The sequence below is a fragment of the Panthera tigris genome, chromosome D4 (assembly GCF_018350195.1).
Source record: "Panthera tigris isolate Pti1 chromosome D4, P.tigris_Pti1_mat1.1, whole genome shotgun sequence".
Taxonomy (NCBI): Eukaryota; Metazoa; Chordata; class Mammalia; order Carnivora; family Felidae; genus Panthera; species Panthera tigris.
Genome location: NC_056672.1, coordinates 72,569,009 through 72,582,711, shown reverse-complemented (window position 1 = coordinate 72,582,711; position 13,703 = coordinate 72,569,009). Strand labels below are relative to the sequence as shown.

Below are 13,703 nucleotides of genomic sequence, written 5' to 3'. Positions count from 1 at the left end.
AGCCTTCGCGTGTAAGACTCCGCGGCCGCGCGCCCTGCCTTTGCAGAGCATGCTGGGAATGTAGTCCCAGACGGCCGCTTGCGCAGGCGCACTTCCTGGCTCGCGCGGTGAAGGCTCTGGGTGGTCGGAGGGTGTTCTTCATTTCTTCGTGGAGCTGGTGAGTACGTTTTTTCCCTGACGCCTGCACTCGGGTGGTAGCCAGGAAGGGGCCTCCGCCCAGGACTCCTCCAGACCCTGGGGGATGAGGTGGAGCGCGAGTAGCCTGTGGAGCGTCTCTTCCCGGCTCAATGGCGGGGGCGGAAGAAAGGCGGAGAATTGGAGGTCGCGGTTCGCGTCCGCGTTGAGGCGCGAAGCGGTGTCTTGGGCTCCGCGACAGGGTTTAAGCCGGCCTAGGGCTGTCTCTGGGTTAGGGGAAGCAGAGCCCTGGTTGGGCACCCCAGCTTTAAGGGTCAAGGTTTGGGCTCTCACTTGGGGGTTGGGGGTAGGAGGGCAGGTTGGGAAGACGAGCGAGGTCTGCGGGGTCTTTGGCTGTGGTGGGATCAGATACTAAAAGGAGAGGGACCGCCGCTCCAGCCCTTGTTTGAGAATTGGAGGAAAACTGATCTAGGAACTTAGGACCCCCCCCCCCCCCCGCCCACCGCCCGTCCCCAGTGTAGGCCTTCTGACATCCACTTCTTTGCTCTTTCCTCTGAAATGCGGCTTCACCAAAGGGTTTTTTGTTTTGTTGTTTTGTAGATAAATTTCTGAAGCCTTTTCTGTCGGGAGTTGTGGAATTGATTCCCTATTCTTATGGGCTGTGAAGAGCAGTGACTGTTGTGTTACATCCAGGTAGTCAGACAGGATTCTTATAGAGACAGTCCTGACTTCCCAGGGCCCCTTTTTCAGCTCTGCTTTCTCAGGTCTCTATTTAACTAGACAAGATGTCATTAAGGAGGACATGACTACATTATCTTTGGTGAGCAAAACTTTGCAAGGCAATTTGTACCTTAAGCTGGTTTTAATTTCTAAAATTACTGCCTGAAGTTTGATACATCACATGTAGTTAAATATCCTTTGTAATTTTCTTAAATTGCTCATATTTATATGTGCATATTACATGTGTGTATTTATGCAGTAATATATGTATACATGTATCCAAATATGTTCTTTAAACATCAGAATAACTCTTAGCATGGCAAGATGCTCACTTATGAGAGGCATGTGAGAAGCGAGACTGAGGAAACAGCAGAATCTTCCATCTCACACTTAACTCCCAGTAGTATATACTTTCTTGAGTCTCTTTGGCAATGTTATATGCATAAAACATACAAGTGAGTCTATTATGCAATGTGATTTTTACTTTTTCTTCCCTGAAATATCATCTCTGTGCCCAGAGGGAAGAAAGAAAGATCTTTCTTTTTTGTCGTTGAGTAAATGTTAATGGCCTGCTTTTTGCCAGATAGTGTGTGAGGCACTGGGGACACAGTGGTGAACAAAACAAAACATTCTGCGTCCATGGAACTGATGGTCTAGGATGGGAACACAGATAATAAATAAGTAAATATACAGCGTGTCAGATAGTGACTAGCAGAGGAAACTACGCTAGAGTAATGGGCTTAGGGGAGGCTCAGGACAGCTGTTATTTCACGTAGTGTGACACTGAGTAGAGATTTGAAAAAAACGAGGGGCTGAGCCTTGCAGATAGCTGAGGTTGCGGTGGGGAATTCATAGAGGGAGGAGCAAATGCAAAGACCCAGAGGCTCAAATGCACTGAGCCTTTATGGAGGCCACTGTGGACAGAAGAGTAAGTTGATGTTGACAGTAGATGACAGTAGATGTTGAGATGAGAGAGGTAAGAGGGCTCCACATCACAGGGCTGAGTAGGAGTTTGGCTTTTACTCTGAGATGAGAAGCCATAGGAAGGTGGTTTGTAGTAGTTTTTGTTTAATCAGCTCTGTTGAGGTATAATTTACGTGCAATTTACCAGTTTTTGTAGGAGGGTTTTTGAGGAGAGAAGTGACATGATTTGACTTGTATGTTAAAGGAACCATTTTGGATGCTCGGTTGAGAATAAACTCCATGGGAGCAAGACATAGGACATTTAGTTAGGAAGCTAAGGCAGTGATCCAGTGCCCCATTCCTGCCAACCATTTGATACGTTGCTCACATCAGACCTCCAGCTCCTTGCCCGCCTTCACCGTCAGCTGATGATCCTGGTTCCTATTTCACTGAGACACGAGAACCAGAAAAGAACTTCCAAAGGCTCTCACCCTTACATCCACCAGCCTTCCTGGAAGTATTTTCCTGTCGTTCGTCCTCCTGTTACTATAGAGAAAAGGTCTGTGCTCCAATGTATGGCTAACCGCTCTACTTGTGCATTAGATCCCGCTTCCTCTCATGTACCCAGGCCACTGTCTGGGATCATCATTGGGCAGAATTCCTGATAGTTCTGCAACTCATATATATTTTTTATTTGGATATACCAACAACACTAATTTTTCCAGAAAAAATAAAAAAATTCAAATGCAGATTAAAAATATTATAAATGAGATAATATTCATCAACACTAATTTGCTCTGGAAGAAATCTCTACTGTTTTTTCATGCATCTATCATCCTTGAGTTACAAGGGACTTCCGTTCAAAGAGTTCAACTATAGCCCTGTTGGAACAGAACTAATGCATGGAATTTCCTTCTCTTCCAAGTACAACTCATTTTCAGTTTGGTTTATGTCAAATATAGAAAAGACAAGACATCTCAGCCAATTGTCAAAGCTTTGCTATCTATGTTTTCAGCTTGGGCTGAGACCATTGAAATGCATATTGATTTCCCTTAAGTTGAGTACAGATTCCATTGTCATTCGTGAATGGAGATTTGCTTTACAGCCATTCAAGTTGCATGTGGCAACCATGAGGCTGTCCATTAAAGCTGCTTACAGCTGTCTATGCATTCGATTAAAAATGAATACAGTGTTACAATTATTTAAAAACTTAATTTATAATGTATTCCTGTCTTTAGAAAGACTCACGGAAACTTGAATAGCCCATTGCTCTTTCAAAAAATTTCTACAGGGGCACATGGGTGGCTCAGTTGGTTAAGTGTCTGACTCTTGATTTTGGCTCAGGTCACAATCTTATGAGATCGAGCCCCTGGGTTGAGCTCAGTGTGGAGCATGGAACCTGCTTGGGTTTCTCTCTATCTGCCTCTCTCTCTCTCTTTCTCTCTCTCTCTCTCTCTTAAAATAAAAAACTTAAAATAGTTCTATAGACTTCTAAACTTTTTCCTCTATGAATTTGACTAATAATTCAAAATTATTCTTTTGGTCATTCTTGTCATTTTTTTCCCCCAAAAGTAGTGCTTGGGCTATTTTTAAATAGAAATAATACTGAACTTGAGAACAGATGAGAGGAATATAGTGCTAGCCATACCTGGCTAACTGTGTGACCTTAGGCAAGTTACTTAATTATTGTTGGCTTGAATTGTGTCTTGGGCAAACTAGGAAGTTAGTCTTCATGTTTCCTGAGCCTCTTTCTAGTTCAAGTGCTTGGCATCATGACATCCTTTGTGAGGTTCAGAAAGTAAAAGCCTCTAGAATCTGGTCCTTGTGTTCATCTTTTTGTCTTTACTGCTCTATCAACAGCAGAGTCAGCCTGGAAAAAAACCCAAAGGATTCACAGTTGGATGATCTGAGGGATGTGGCAAAGTTTAGGACAGTCACACATCTTTGCGTGGTCAATTGTGGGGATGGTTCTGAGTTGAAAGAATAGTAACCACAGAGTTTTAATAACATGTCAGGTCACTAGCATACTAGGAAGTAAGAACAACAGGGTCTAAGATTACATTTTTGGAGGGTTGTCATGGGTCTGTCTGGCTACACAGATCCAGACTTCACAGATTCAGCAGCAACAGCAGAGGTATGGTTTAGAATTTTGAGATGCAGGCTTCCAGAAACTAAGCTGATAAAGGATTAAATATCAGTCTGTAGACTGTTAATCAACAAGTACTCATTGAAACATCTAGAATGCAAGGTGCACCCTACCAAGTGCATGGGGATTAAAAAAAAAAAAAATTCGTGATTATAGTCCTTGTATAGAAATAGGAAAGTGTACCACAGGAAGCATTAACTCTACATTTCCTTTGCAGTTAGAGTATGTTCAGTAAATGTTAAAGTGAGAAACATAGTGAGTAATGGTTTAGCTGTAGGTAGGCCTGCATAGAGGAAGGGGGAACAGATAAGATGAAATTTTAGGATCCTAATCCTGTTCAATTCTGAATTTTCTGGTAGTATCACAATGCAGTCTGTACACTTTGACTGTTGAGGCATAGGGAAAAATAGTGTCTTAAATTACACTTCTTTAAGCTAGGTAGCAGGTTTAACTGGTAGGATGGTATAGTATGAAGACCAGCAGATTGGGAATCAAGAGAAGTCTTCACAAATAAATATTTGTTGGATGTATGATATATGCCAGGTTCTGTGTATGGTACTAAAGACAGAAGAGTAAGTTAGTGTCACTGTCCTCCAGAAGCGCATAGTCTGGGAAGGAAGACAAAACATTGGAAGTAGAACATTGTAGTATAATAAATGTAGTAGAGCAAGTATAATATGCCATGGGTTAATTTTTGCAGATAACATAATTATTATTAAAATATATGATTCAAGCAAAGAGAAATTACTGTCATGAACCTGCTATGATTATAATGAGGCTTTAATACATATAAATAAGCACCCTTTTCAAAAAAGATCCCCTCCTGAAACAGCTATTGCATTTTAAACACCCACTAATGGTATATGAGAGCACCTGTTTCCCCACATATGTAAGCAGTACTGGATATTACCTGTTTTTAACATTTTTGCCAGTCTGATGTTTGAAAAATGAGATCTCATTTTAATTTGTATCTCCATGATTAAAAATGAGGTTGAAAATCTTTTCCTTTGTTGGCCTTTTCGTAAATTTACTGTTTGTTACCATTGCTCATATTTGTATTGCATTATATTTTTTTCTATGACTTGTAGAAATTCTGTATAATACAGCTAATGGTCCTTTTGTTTTATTGGTTGCAAATATTTATTCCTAATATGACTTTTTTCTTTTAGTTTCATTGATTGCCTTGTAGGTTTGTGTAGTCCAATCTGAGTCATTCCTGTATAAGCTCCAGTTTTTACATTTTTAAAGGACTTCCCCACTGCAAGATTATGAAAATATTTTCTAATATGTTTTCTGGTTATTTTGTAGTTTTATTTTTAATGTTTGACTCGAATTCACCAATTATTTTTATAAGGCAATAGTGTAAAGTTTATTTTTCTCTAAATGGATAGGCCAGTTGTCCCAAGATCGTTAATTGAATCTCCATCTTTCCCCAAATATTTGAGATGCCATATTTATCATGTAATAATTCCTATAAAAGAATAGGCCTATTTCCAGGCTTTTAATTCTGTTTTACTTTTTCTGTCGATTCTTGTGTCAGGACTACCCTGTTTTAATTAACATAACTGTATGCTTTAATGTATAGTATGGACATATCCCCCTCAGCCTCATTTTGTTTTTCTTTTTCAAAAATATATGTTCTGTAAGTAAAATTGGGAGGTATATTAGTTTCATAGAGCTTCTGTAGCAAAGTACCACAAACTGGGTGGTTTAAAACAACAGAAATGTATCATCTTACAGTTCTGGAGGCTGGAAGTCCAAAATCTACATGTTGGCCAGGCCATGCTGCCTGTGAAACATGTAGGGGAATCCTTCTTGGCTTTCGGTGTTTTGCTGGCAGTCTTTGGCATTTCTTGCTCACAGCTGTATAACTTTAATCTGTGCTTTCATTGTCACATGGTGTACTCCCTGTGTGTCTTTGGTCCTCACATGACCATCTTCTTTCAAAGATACCAGTCATGCTGGATTAGGGGCTTGCCCTACTGTGGTATCTCATATGTATCTGCATTGACTCTTACCAAATAGGGTCACATTCTGAGGTACTAGGGGTTAGGACTTCAGCGTATGAGGGGGGTGGTACCTTCAACTCATAAGAGAGAACTGGCATCTTTAAAATATTGAGTCATTTCATCCAGAAACATGCATTTTTCCAGTTGATGCTCTTTAATTGCTGAGAAGTGAGCAGTGTGCTATTTTGAACTTGCCGTGCCTGTTTCTTAAACTGCTTTTAAGATTGTTCTTTTTGTCAAGAATGAAATCTTGCTATTTGCAACTACATGGATGGAACTGGAGGGTATTATGCTAAGCAAAATTAGAGAAAGACAAATATCATATGACTTTACTCATATGAGGACTTTAAGAGACAAAACAGATGAACATAAGGGAAGGGAAACAATATAAGAACAGGGAAGGGGACAAAACATAAGAGACTCTTAAATATGGAGAACAAACAGGGTTACTGGAGGGGTTGTGGGGGGGGGGTGGGCTAAATGGGTAAGGGGCATTAAGGAATCCACTCCTGAAGTCATTGTTGCACTGTATGCTAATTCGGATGTAAATTAAAAAAAAATAAAAGGAAAAAAAAGATTGTTGCTGATTTTCAGAAGTTAGGCTATGATATCCTTGGATGTGCTTTTCTTTGTATTTAGCTTGCTTATGGTTTGGGACTTCTTGAATCTGTGAGTCATCAATTGGGAAAATCTTCCATCCTTATTCCTTCAAATATTGCAACATTTCTGGGGCGCCTGGGTAGTTTAGTCTGTTGGTTGTCTGACTTCGACTCAGGTCATGATCTCACCGTTAGTGAGTTCAGGCCCCACGTCAGACTGTGCTGACAATTCAGAGCCTGGAGCCTGCTTCGGATTCTGTGTCTGCCCCTCTCTCTGCCCCTCCCCAGCTTGCTCTCGCGCGCGATCTGTCTCTCAAGAATAAATATTAAAATGTGTGTGTGTGTGTGTGTGTGTGTGTGTGTGTGTGTGTGTAGTAATATTCTCAATGTCTCCTCTTGTTTTGCTTCTCTGTACTCCATAGATATATAATGGTAACAAATAATGTACTTTTAATCACTTTTTTACTTAGAACCCTGAGTCCTCTTTGTACAACTTTCTAGCTCTCCACTTTGTTAATTTCAGTTCTTAGCTTTACTCTTCTTTCATAAATGGTTGCATAAGTGATCCTTTAGTGAGTAGGTATTTGATGTTTTAGGAACCAGTGGCATTGGAGGATGTGCTAGTGAACTTTACCTTACAGGAAAGAAAAGAGCTGGATCATTCTCAGACACCATAAGGGATGCAATGACAATTGCAGGAGGCTTGTCTCTTTGGATAAGTAAAGCTTTGTAACTGCTACAGATTACAGTGACTCTTCCCCTGAAATGTCAAAATATATTTTATAAGTGCATATTTGAGATTGGGCTTTGAGTTTTGGGACCAGAGATTTTTAATTTTATTTGTGCACAGAGATAAGGTATTTCTTTTACTATTAAACGGGTGATACCTCTTTTCTTTAAAGCATTATAAATGGATAGCTTTATTATGTTACCTTAGCATCAACATTGTGTATCTCAGAGTTCCTGAAGACAACATAGGACACACTTGTGAGGTCCATCAAATCACCCAAGCCTATGTTATCTTTCAAGTAGGAAGAACCATATTTATGGTTAACAGGAAAGAATGGAGAAATGTCACAAAATACTTAACCAAGAAAAAATCAGATAGCTAAGTAACAACCAAATAGCTAGAAATCCTTGTAAGCAATAGTCCATCTATCCATTGTGGTGGTGGTGGTAACAATGTTGGTACTAGGAGGTAGATTTGGAAATGTTGGTTAGTGCCCACTGTGCAGAGCCCTTTTACTGGTGTAGAAAACAGAGTTTGTCTAATGTGAACATCAACTTCGTTTCTACATATCTTTATTCATCTTCTCACATAACTCTGATCTCAGAGAAAAAGATACCTCTCTATCTATACTCCCAGATTCCATTCTTACTCATCAAGGTTTTATGGCCTTGATTTAATGATTATTTCATGATTCAGTCACTTCCAGTTCTAATTTCAGGCAGTCAAAAGTTTGTCTTTTAAAAGAACACCTTGCATAACAATAATTTAATTTTTATGCACCTTTCAATTTTATTCTCTCCTTTCATTACTAGACTAGTAGCTACAGCCTGAATTCCTATTCTGTTGTAGTCTTTGAAGTTAGATTCTTCTATTTTTATATTAACATTATTTGGAAGACACTCCTGAATCCTGAATTCTTCCTTGATGGCACCCTAATCTTAGTCCTTTCTGTATTCAGACTTATTGCTGCATTTGGTGTTTTTTTCTTTGCTTGTGTGACATCAGTGGACTCTTTTTTGTTCTAGTCCCTTTCCAAATGCTTTTTAATTAAGCTTCATTTTCTCCCTAACGCAAACGCATGTGCTTTTTTTACTCTAATTTTTAATGTTTATTTCTTTTTGAAGGAGAGAGAGACAGAGCATGATGGGGGAGAGGCAGAGAGGGAGACACAGAATCCGAAACGGGCTCCAGGCTCTGAGCTGTCAGCACAGAGCCTGATCGATGCAGGGCTCGAACTCATGAACCATGAGATCATGACCTGAGCCAAAGTTGGACGCTCAGCCGACTGCTGACTGAGCCACCCAGGCGCCCCAACTTTAGATCACTTTAAATTCGATATGGTGAAAAATGAAATCACCAACTTTCGCTTTTCCTTCAATATTTCATTAGTACCACTATTAGGGTGTTAATAGTTCTTCTGTTAGTACCACAATTATTACCATTATTCGTTCCAAATTTATTGGCTAGAAACTATTGTATCTGTATTAATTTCATTTTGTAAAAATTCCCCATAATCAGTGTCCATTTTCTTTTCTTTTATGTTTTATATTTACTCCTATACTAAATTACTATTACTACTATCCCAGTCCGGGCCCATATCATTTATGTTATACTGTTTCACTAAATTCAGTAGCTTTATTTTCTTATTATCCACTTTAGATTAAGTTAAGCATCTTCATCTAAAACATCTCATATTTATCATGTTAACCACTATGACAAAACTTTAATTTTCCTATCCTATTATATAGCATTGAATTTCTGTGCTTGTCAGAGTTTTTATTGTCTAATCCCATTCACTTTGCCTTTTTTTTTTTTTAAACCTCTGCTTCCCAAAGACATTCATTTGAATTAGTGTCACTTTTTGTCATGTCATGTACTTTTCTGCATCTTCATTTTTGATTATGCTATGTATTTTGCCTCAATACTTCCATTTTTTTTTACCATACTTATCTATTTTAATCTTTCCCTTCTTTAAACTTGCATATTAATCTGCACCTATCTTGTATAATCTTTTGTGTCATCATAGCACTAGTTCATTTTTATTTTTATTATATTTTTCTGTAACTGATGAGCGAGTTTTAGTTTTTCCTTTTATATTCTAGAGGGAAGAGATACTGTCTTCTGTTTAATCCTGGATACTATATCCAAAGTCAGAACATCAGCTCCAAAGCAGAAAGCTTCTGAAAAACAAATAGTGTCATGGCATGGTTGTAGACATTTTTCTAAATGATGGTTCCTAAAATTTTGCATTAGAAGAATTGGAGTTAGATAACCAGTTTGAGAAACACTAGTAAAACCAAGTTACAAAGATAAGAGGAAGATCATTACTGTAATAATTTTGAGGAAATACTTAACCTGAGCTCAACTCTTTTTAAACGACTGAGAGTTTTCTAAAGATAATGACATAATCATGCCAAAAATGATGGGAGCTTAAAGCATAGTTCTGTTTCAGTTGATTTTTTTAAAGGCAACTTATAAATGGAAAATAGCTTATTAGATATAAGAAAAGATGAATTTTTACCTCAAACTTTACTTATTCTGGAAACAATTTAAAAAATGTAAAGCCATATTTCAGTGCTAATGGAACCTGAGAAAGTCTTTGTGAGAGAGAAACATGAATGGAAAATGTGGTAAATCCTTCAGCCAGACCACTAATCTTATTCAACATCAAAGAGTCCATACTGGTGAGAAACCTTATGAGTGTAATGAATGTGAAAAAATATTTAGTTATAGGTCATCCCTTAGAAATCATGAGAGAATTCATACCAGAGAAAAACCCTATCCTTGTCATGAATGTGGGCAGGCTTTTAGCCATATTTCAGCCCATACTCAACATCACAGAATTCACACTGGAAAGAAACCATATGCGTGTACTGAATGTAGGAAAACTTTCAGCTGGAGCACACATCTTATTGAACATCAGGGAATTCATTCTGGGGAAAAATCCTACCAATGTAAGGAATGTCGCAAAATTTTTTGCCATAGCACATCACTAATCCAACATCAGAGAACTCACACAGGAGAAAAGCCCTATAAATGTAATGAATTTGGAACAGCCTTCAGTCATACCCCAGCCTTCATTCAACATCAGAGAATTCATATGGGAGAGAATCCCTATGAATGTAATGAATGTGGAAAGGCCTTCAATTGGAGCGCACATCTTACTCAACACCAGAGAACTCATACTGGAGAGAAACCTTATGTTTGCAAGGAATGTGGAAAGACCTTCAGCCGAAGAACACACCTTACTGAACATCTAAAAATTCCTTCTGGGGAGAAACCCTATCAATGTAATCTATGTCAAAAATTATTTTGCTATAGAACATCATTAATTCGACATCAGAGAACTCATACAGGAGAGAAACCCTACCAATGTAATGAATGTAGGAAATCTTTCGGCTTAAGCTCAGCCCTTACTAAACATAAGCGAACACACACAGGGGAGAAACCTTATCAATGTGATAAATGTAGTGATGTTTTTTGTCATGGTACATAATTTAATTTGACACCAAAGAATTCATTTTAGAAATGAAATCTTATCAGAGTAATGAATTTGGGAAAGCCTGCAGCCATATGTCCTCACATATACCTGAGCACTCAGTGGTAAATTGTTATGCAAGAAAAACTTTAGGTAAAATGCTCATTTACTCAATATTATGTTTGTATGGAGAAAAAACACTATTCTTGCAATTAATTCTGAAAAAAAAGTGTTATCATTGAGAGAAAAACTTATAATGGAATTATCCCCAAACTGGTTTGTTGTTAAAAATATATTTAGAAGATTATTTTTAGAAATAATTTATTACAAGTATACATATTTGCTTATAATAAAAGGCTTTTCAGGTACACAGAAGTTGTAGTGGGATAATGAAAGTTGTTTATATATCATCCTTTATATTTTTAGTAATTCTCCTATTATTTTTCAATGTTAAAAAAATACCTTCATAGTGGGTTTGAGTTTTTTAAATTAACAAGTTTGTGTAATAGCCATATAAGAGAATGCTTTCCTCCACAGAGAAGTATGCATTATTTTCCAGTATTCATGGAATTTTTTTTAACAGGCTATATATAGATACAAAGAAAATCTCCCCAAGGGAAATAGTCAAGCCCATCCTATTTTGTTTTGTTTTGTTTTTTTAACTACAATGATATAAAAGTAGATGAACAACTTAAAATAGCACCACAAAGTTATTTAGAAATTAAAAAATAATTTTATAAGTAACTTTGGTGTTAAAGAATAAATCCAAACAGAAAAAAATATAATTATTAGAAAATAATAAAATTTAAACATAAATGAAGTAGTCAGTTTTTTAAAAGAGGAAATAGAATAATGATACAAACCCCAGAAAAATAAAAGGAATGCATTAATAAACACAAAAATATACATTATTAATTAAATAGATACAAAAAATATGTTTGATGAGTCAATAGACAAACTCTAGGACAACAGGAAAAAAAAAACAACATCTAGAAGAAAAGGAACATAAAAGGGAAGTTACATTTTCTAATTCAGTGATTAACAGGTCAAATCTAGCAGTTTAGTAAAATCAATACTGAGATCATAAGATTTCCAAACTAGTTCAAAAGTAGAAATGTACATTAATAAAGATAATATACTTAATACGTAATGTAAAAGTATTTGGCAAAATTTTACAGGCTTTGTGTTTTTTTTGAGGCAAAATATATGGTTTATTTTTGAAGAAATCTGTCAACATAAATCTGAAATTTGACATAGATTATGGATTTTTTAAATTTTTAAATTTTTTTAATTTAATATTTTTAATTTACACCCAAATTAGTTAGCATATAGTGCAACAGTGATTTCAGGAGTAGATTCCCTAACGCCCCCTACCCATTACCCCATCCCCCCCTCCCACAATCCCTCCAGTAACCCTCTGTTTGTTCTCCGTATTTAAGAGTCTCTTCTGTTTTGTCCCCCTCCCTGTTTTTATATTATTTTTGCTTACCATCCCTTATGTTCATCTGTTCTGTGTCTTAAAGTCCTCATATGAGCGAAATCACATGATATTTCTCTAATTTCGCTTAGCATAATACTCTCTAGTTCCATCCACGTTGTTGCAAATGGCAAGATTTCATTTTTTTTATTGCCAAATGATACTCTATTGTGTATGTGTGTATGTGTATGTATATATATATATATATATACACACACACATATATGTGTGTGTATATATATATGTATATATATATATACACACACATATATATATACACACCACATCTTTATTCATTCATCCATCAAGGGACATTTGGGCTCTTTCCATATTTTGGGTATTGTTGATAGTGCTGCTATAAACATCGGGGTGCATGTGCCCCTCTGAAACAGCATACTTGTATTCCTTGGATAAATACTTAGTATTGCAATTGCTGGGTCATAGGGTAGTTCTAGTTTTAATTTTTTGAGGAACCTCCATACTGTTTTCCAGAGTGGCTGTACCAGCTTGCATTCCCACCAGCAGTGCAAAAAGAGATCCTCTTTCTCCGCATCCTCACCAACATCTGTTGTTGCCTGAATTGTTAATGTTAGCCATTCTGACCGGTGTAGGGTGGTATCTCATTGTGGTTTTGATTTGTATTTCCCTGATGATGAGTGATGTTGAGCATGTTTTCATGTGTCGGTTGGCCATCTGGATGTCTTCTTTGGAGAAGTGTCTATTCATGTCTTTGCCCATTTCTTAACTGGATTATTTGTTTTTTGGGTGTTGAGTTTGGTAAATTCTTTGTAGATTTTGGATACTAACCCTTTATCTGATATGTCATTTGCAAATATCTTCTCCCATTCTTGTCAGTTGCCTGTTTGTTTTGCTGATTGTTTCCTTCGCTGTGCAGAAGCTTTTTATTTTGATGAGGTCCCAATAGTTCATTTTTGCTTTTGTTTCCCTTGCCTCCAGAGCCGTGTTGAGTAAGAAGTTGCTGCAGCCAAGATCAGATAGGTTTTTGCTTGCTTTCTTCTTGAGGATTTTGATGGCTTCCTGTCTTACATTTAGGTATTTTATCCATTTTGAGTTTATTTTTGTATATGGTGTAAGAAAGTGGTCCAGGTTCATTCTTCTGCATGCCGCTGTCTAGTTTTCCCAGCACCACTTGCTGAAGAGACTGTCTTTATTCCACTGGATATCCTTTCCTGCTTTGTCAAAGATTAGTTGGCCATACGTTTGTGGGTTCTGTATTCTGTTCCATTGATCTAAGTGTCTGTTTTTGTGCCATGGTGTTTTTTGAAGTTAGGGATAGAAGGGAACTTACAGGATATTTACCAGAAACTTATGTAAACATTGTGAATAGAAGCATTCTTACCAGAAGCAGTAATGAGAAATGATTTTTCATGTCACTACTATTAGCATTGCTCTGAAGGTCCCAGATAATAGAAAAAAAAAAAAAAAACCGAGCTGGTAATATTTCAAAAGAAGAGAAAAAGAACTGATATCATTTGAAATGATATG

The 13,703-nt window shown here is 37.2% G+C and overlaps 1 protein-coding gene across 1 annotated transcript in view; it reads left to right on the top strand.

Moving 5' to 3' along the window:
• Nucleotides 1–80: 80 nt before the first annotated feature.
• LOC102958697 (allergen Fel d 4) overlaps nucleotides 81–13,703 on the top strand; it is a 33,345-nt gene continuing 19,722 nt past the window's right edge. The window contains exon 1 of the mRNA XM_015543007.2: nucleotides 81–157. The gene's annotated coding sequence lies outside the window, so the exon portion shown is untranslated. The remainder of the gene's footprint in view (nucleotides 158–13,703) is intronic.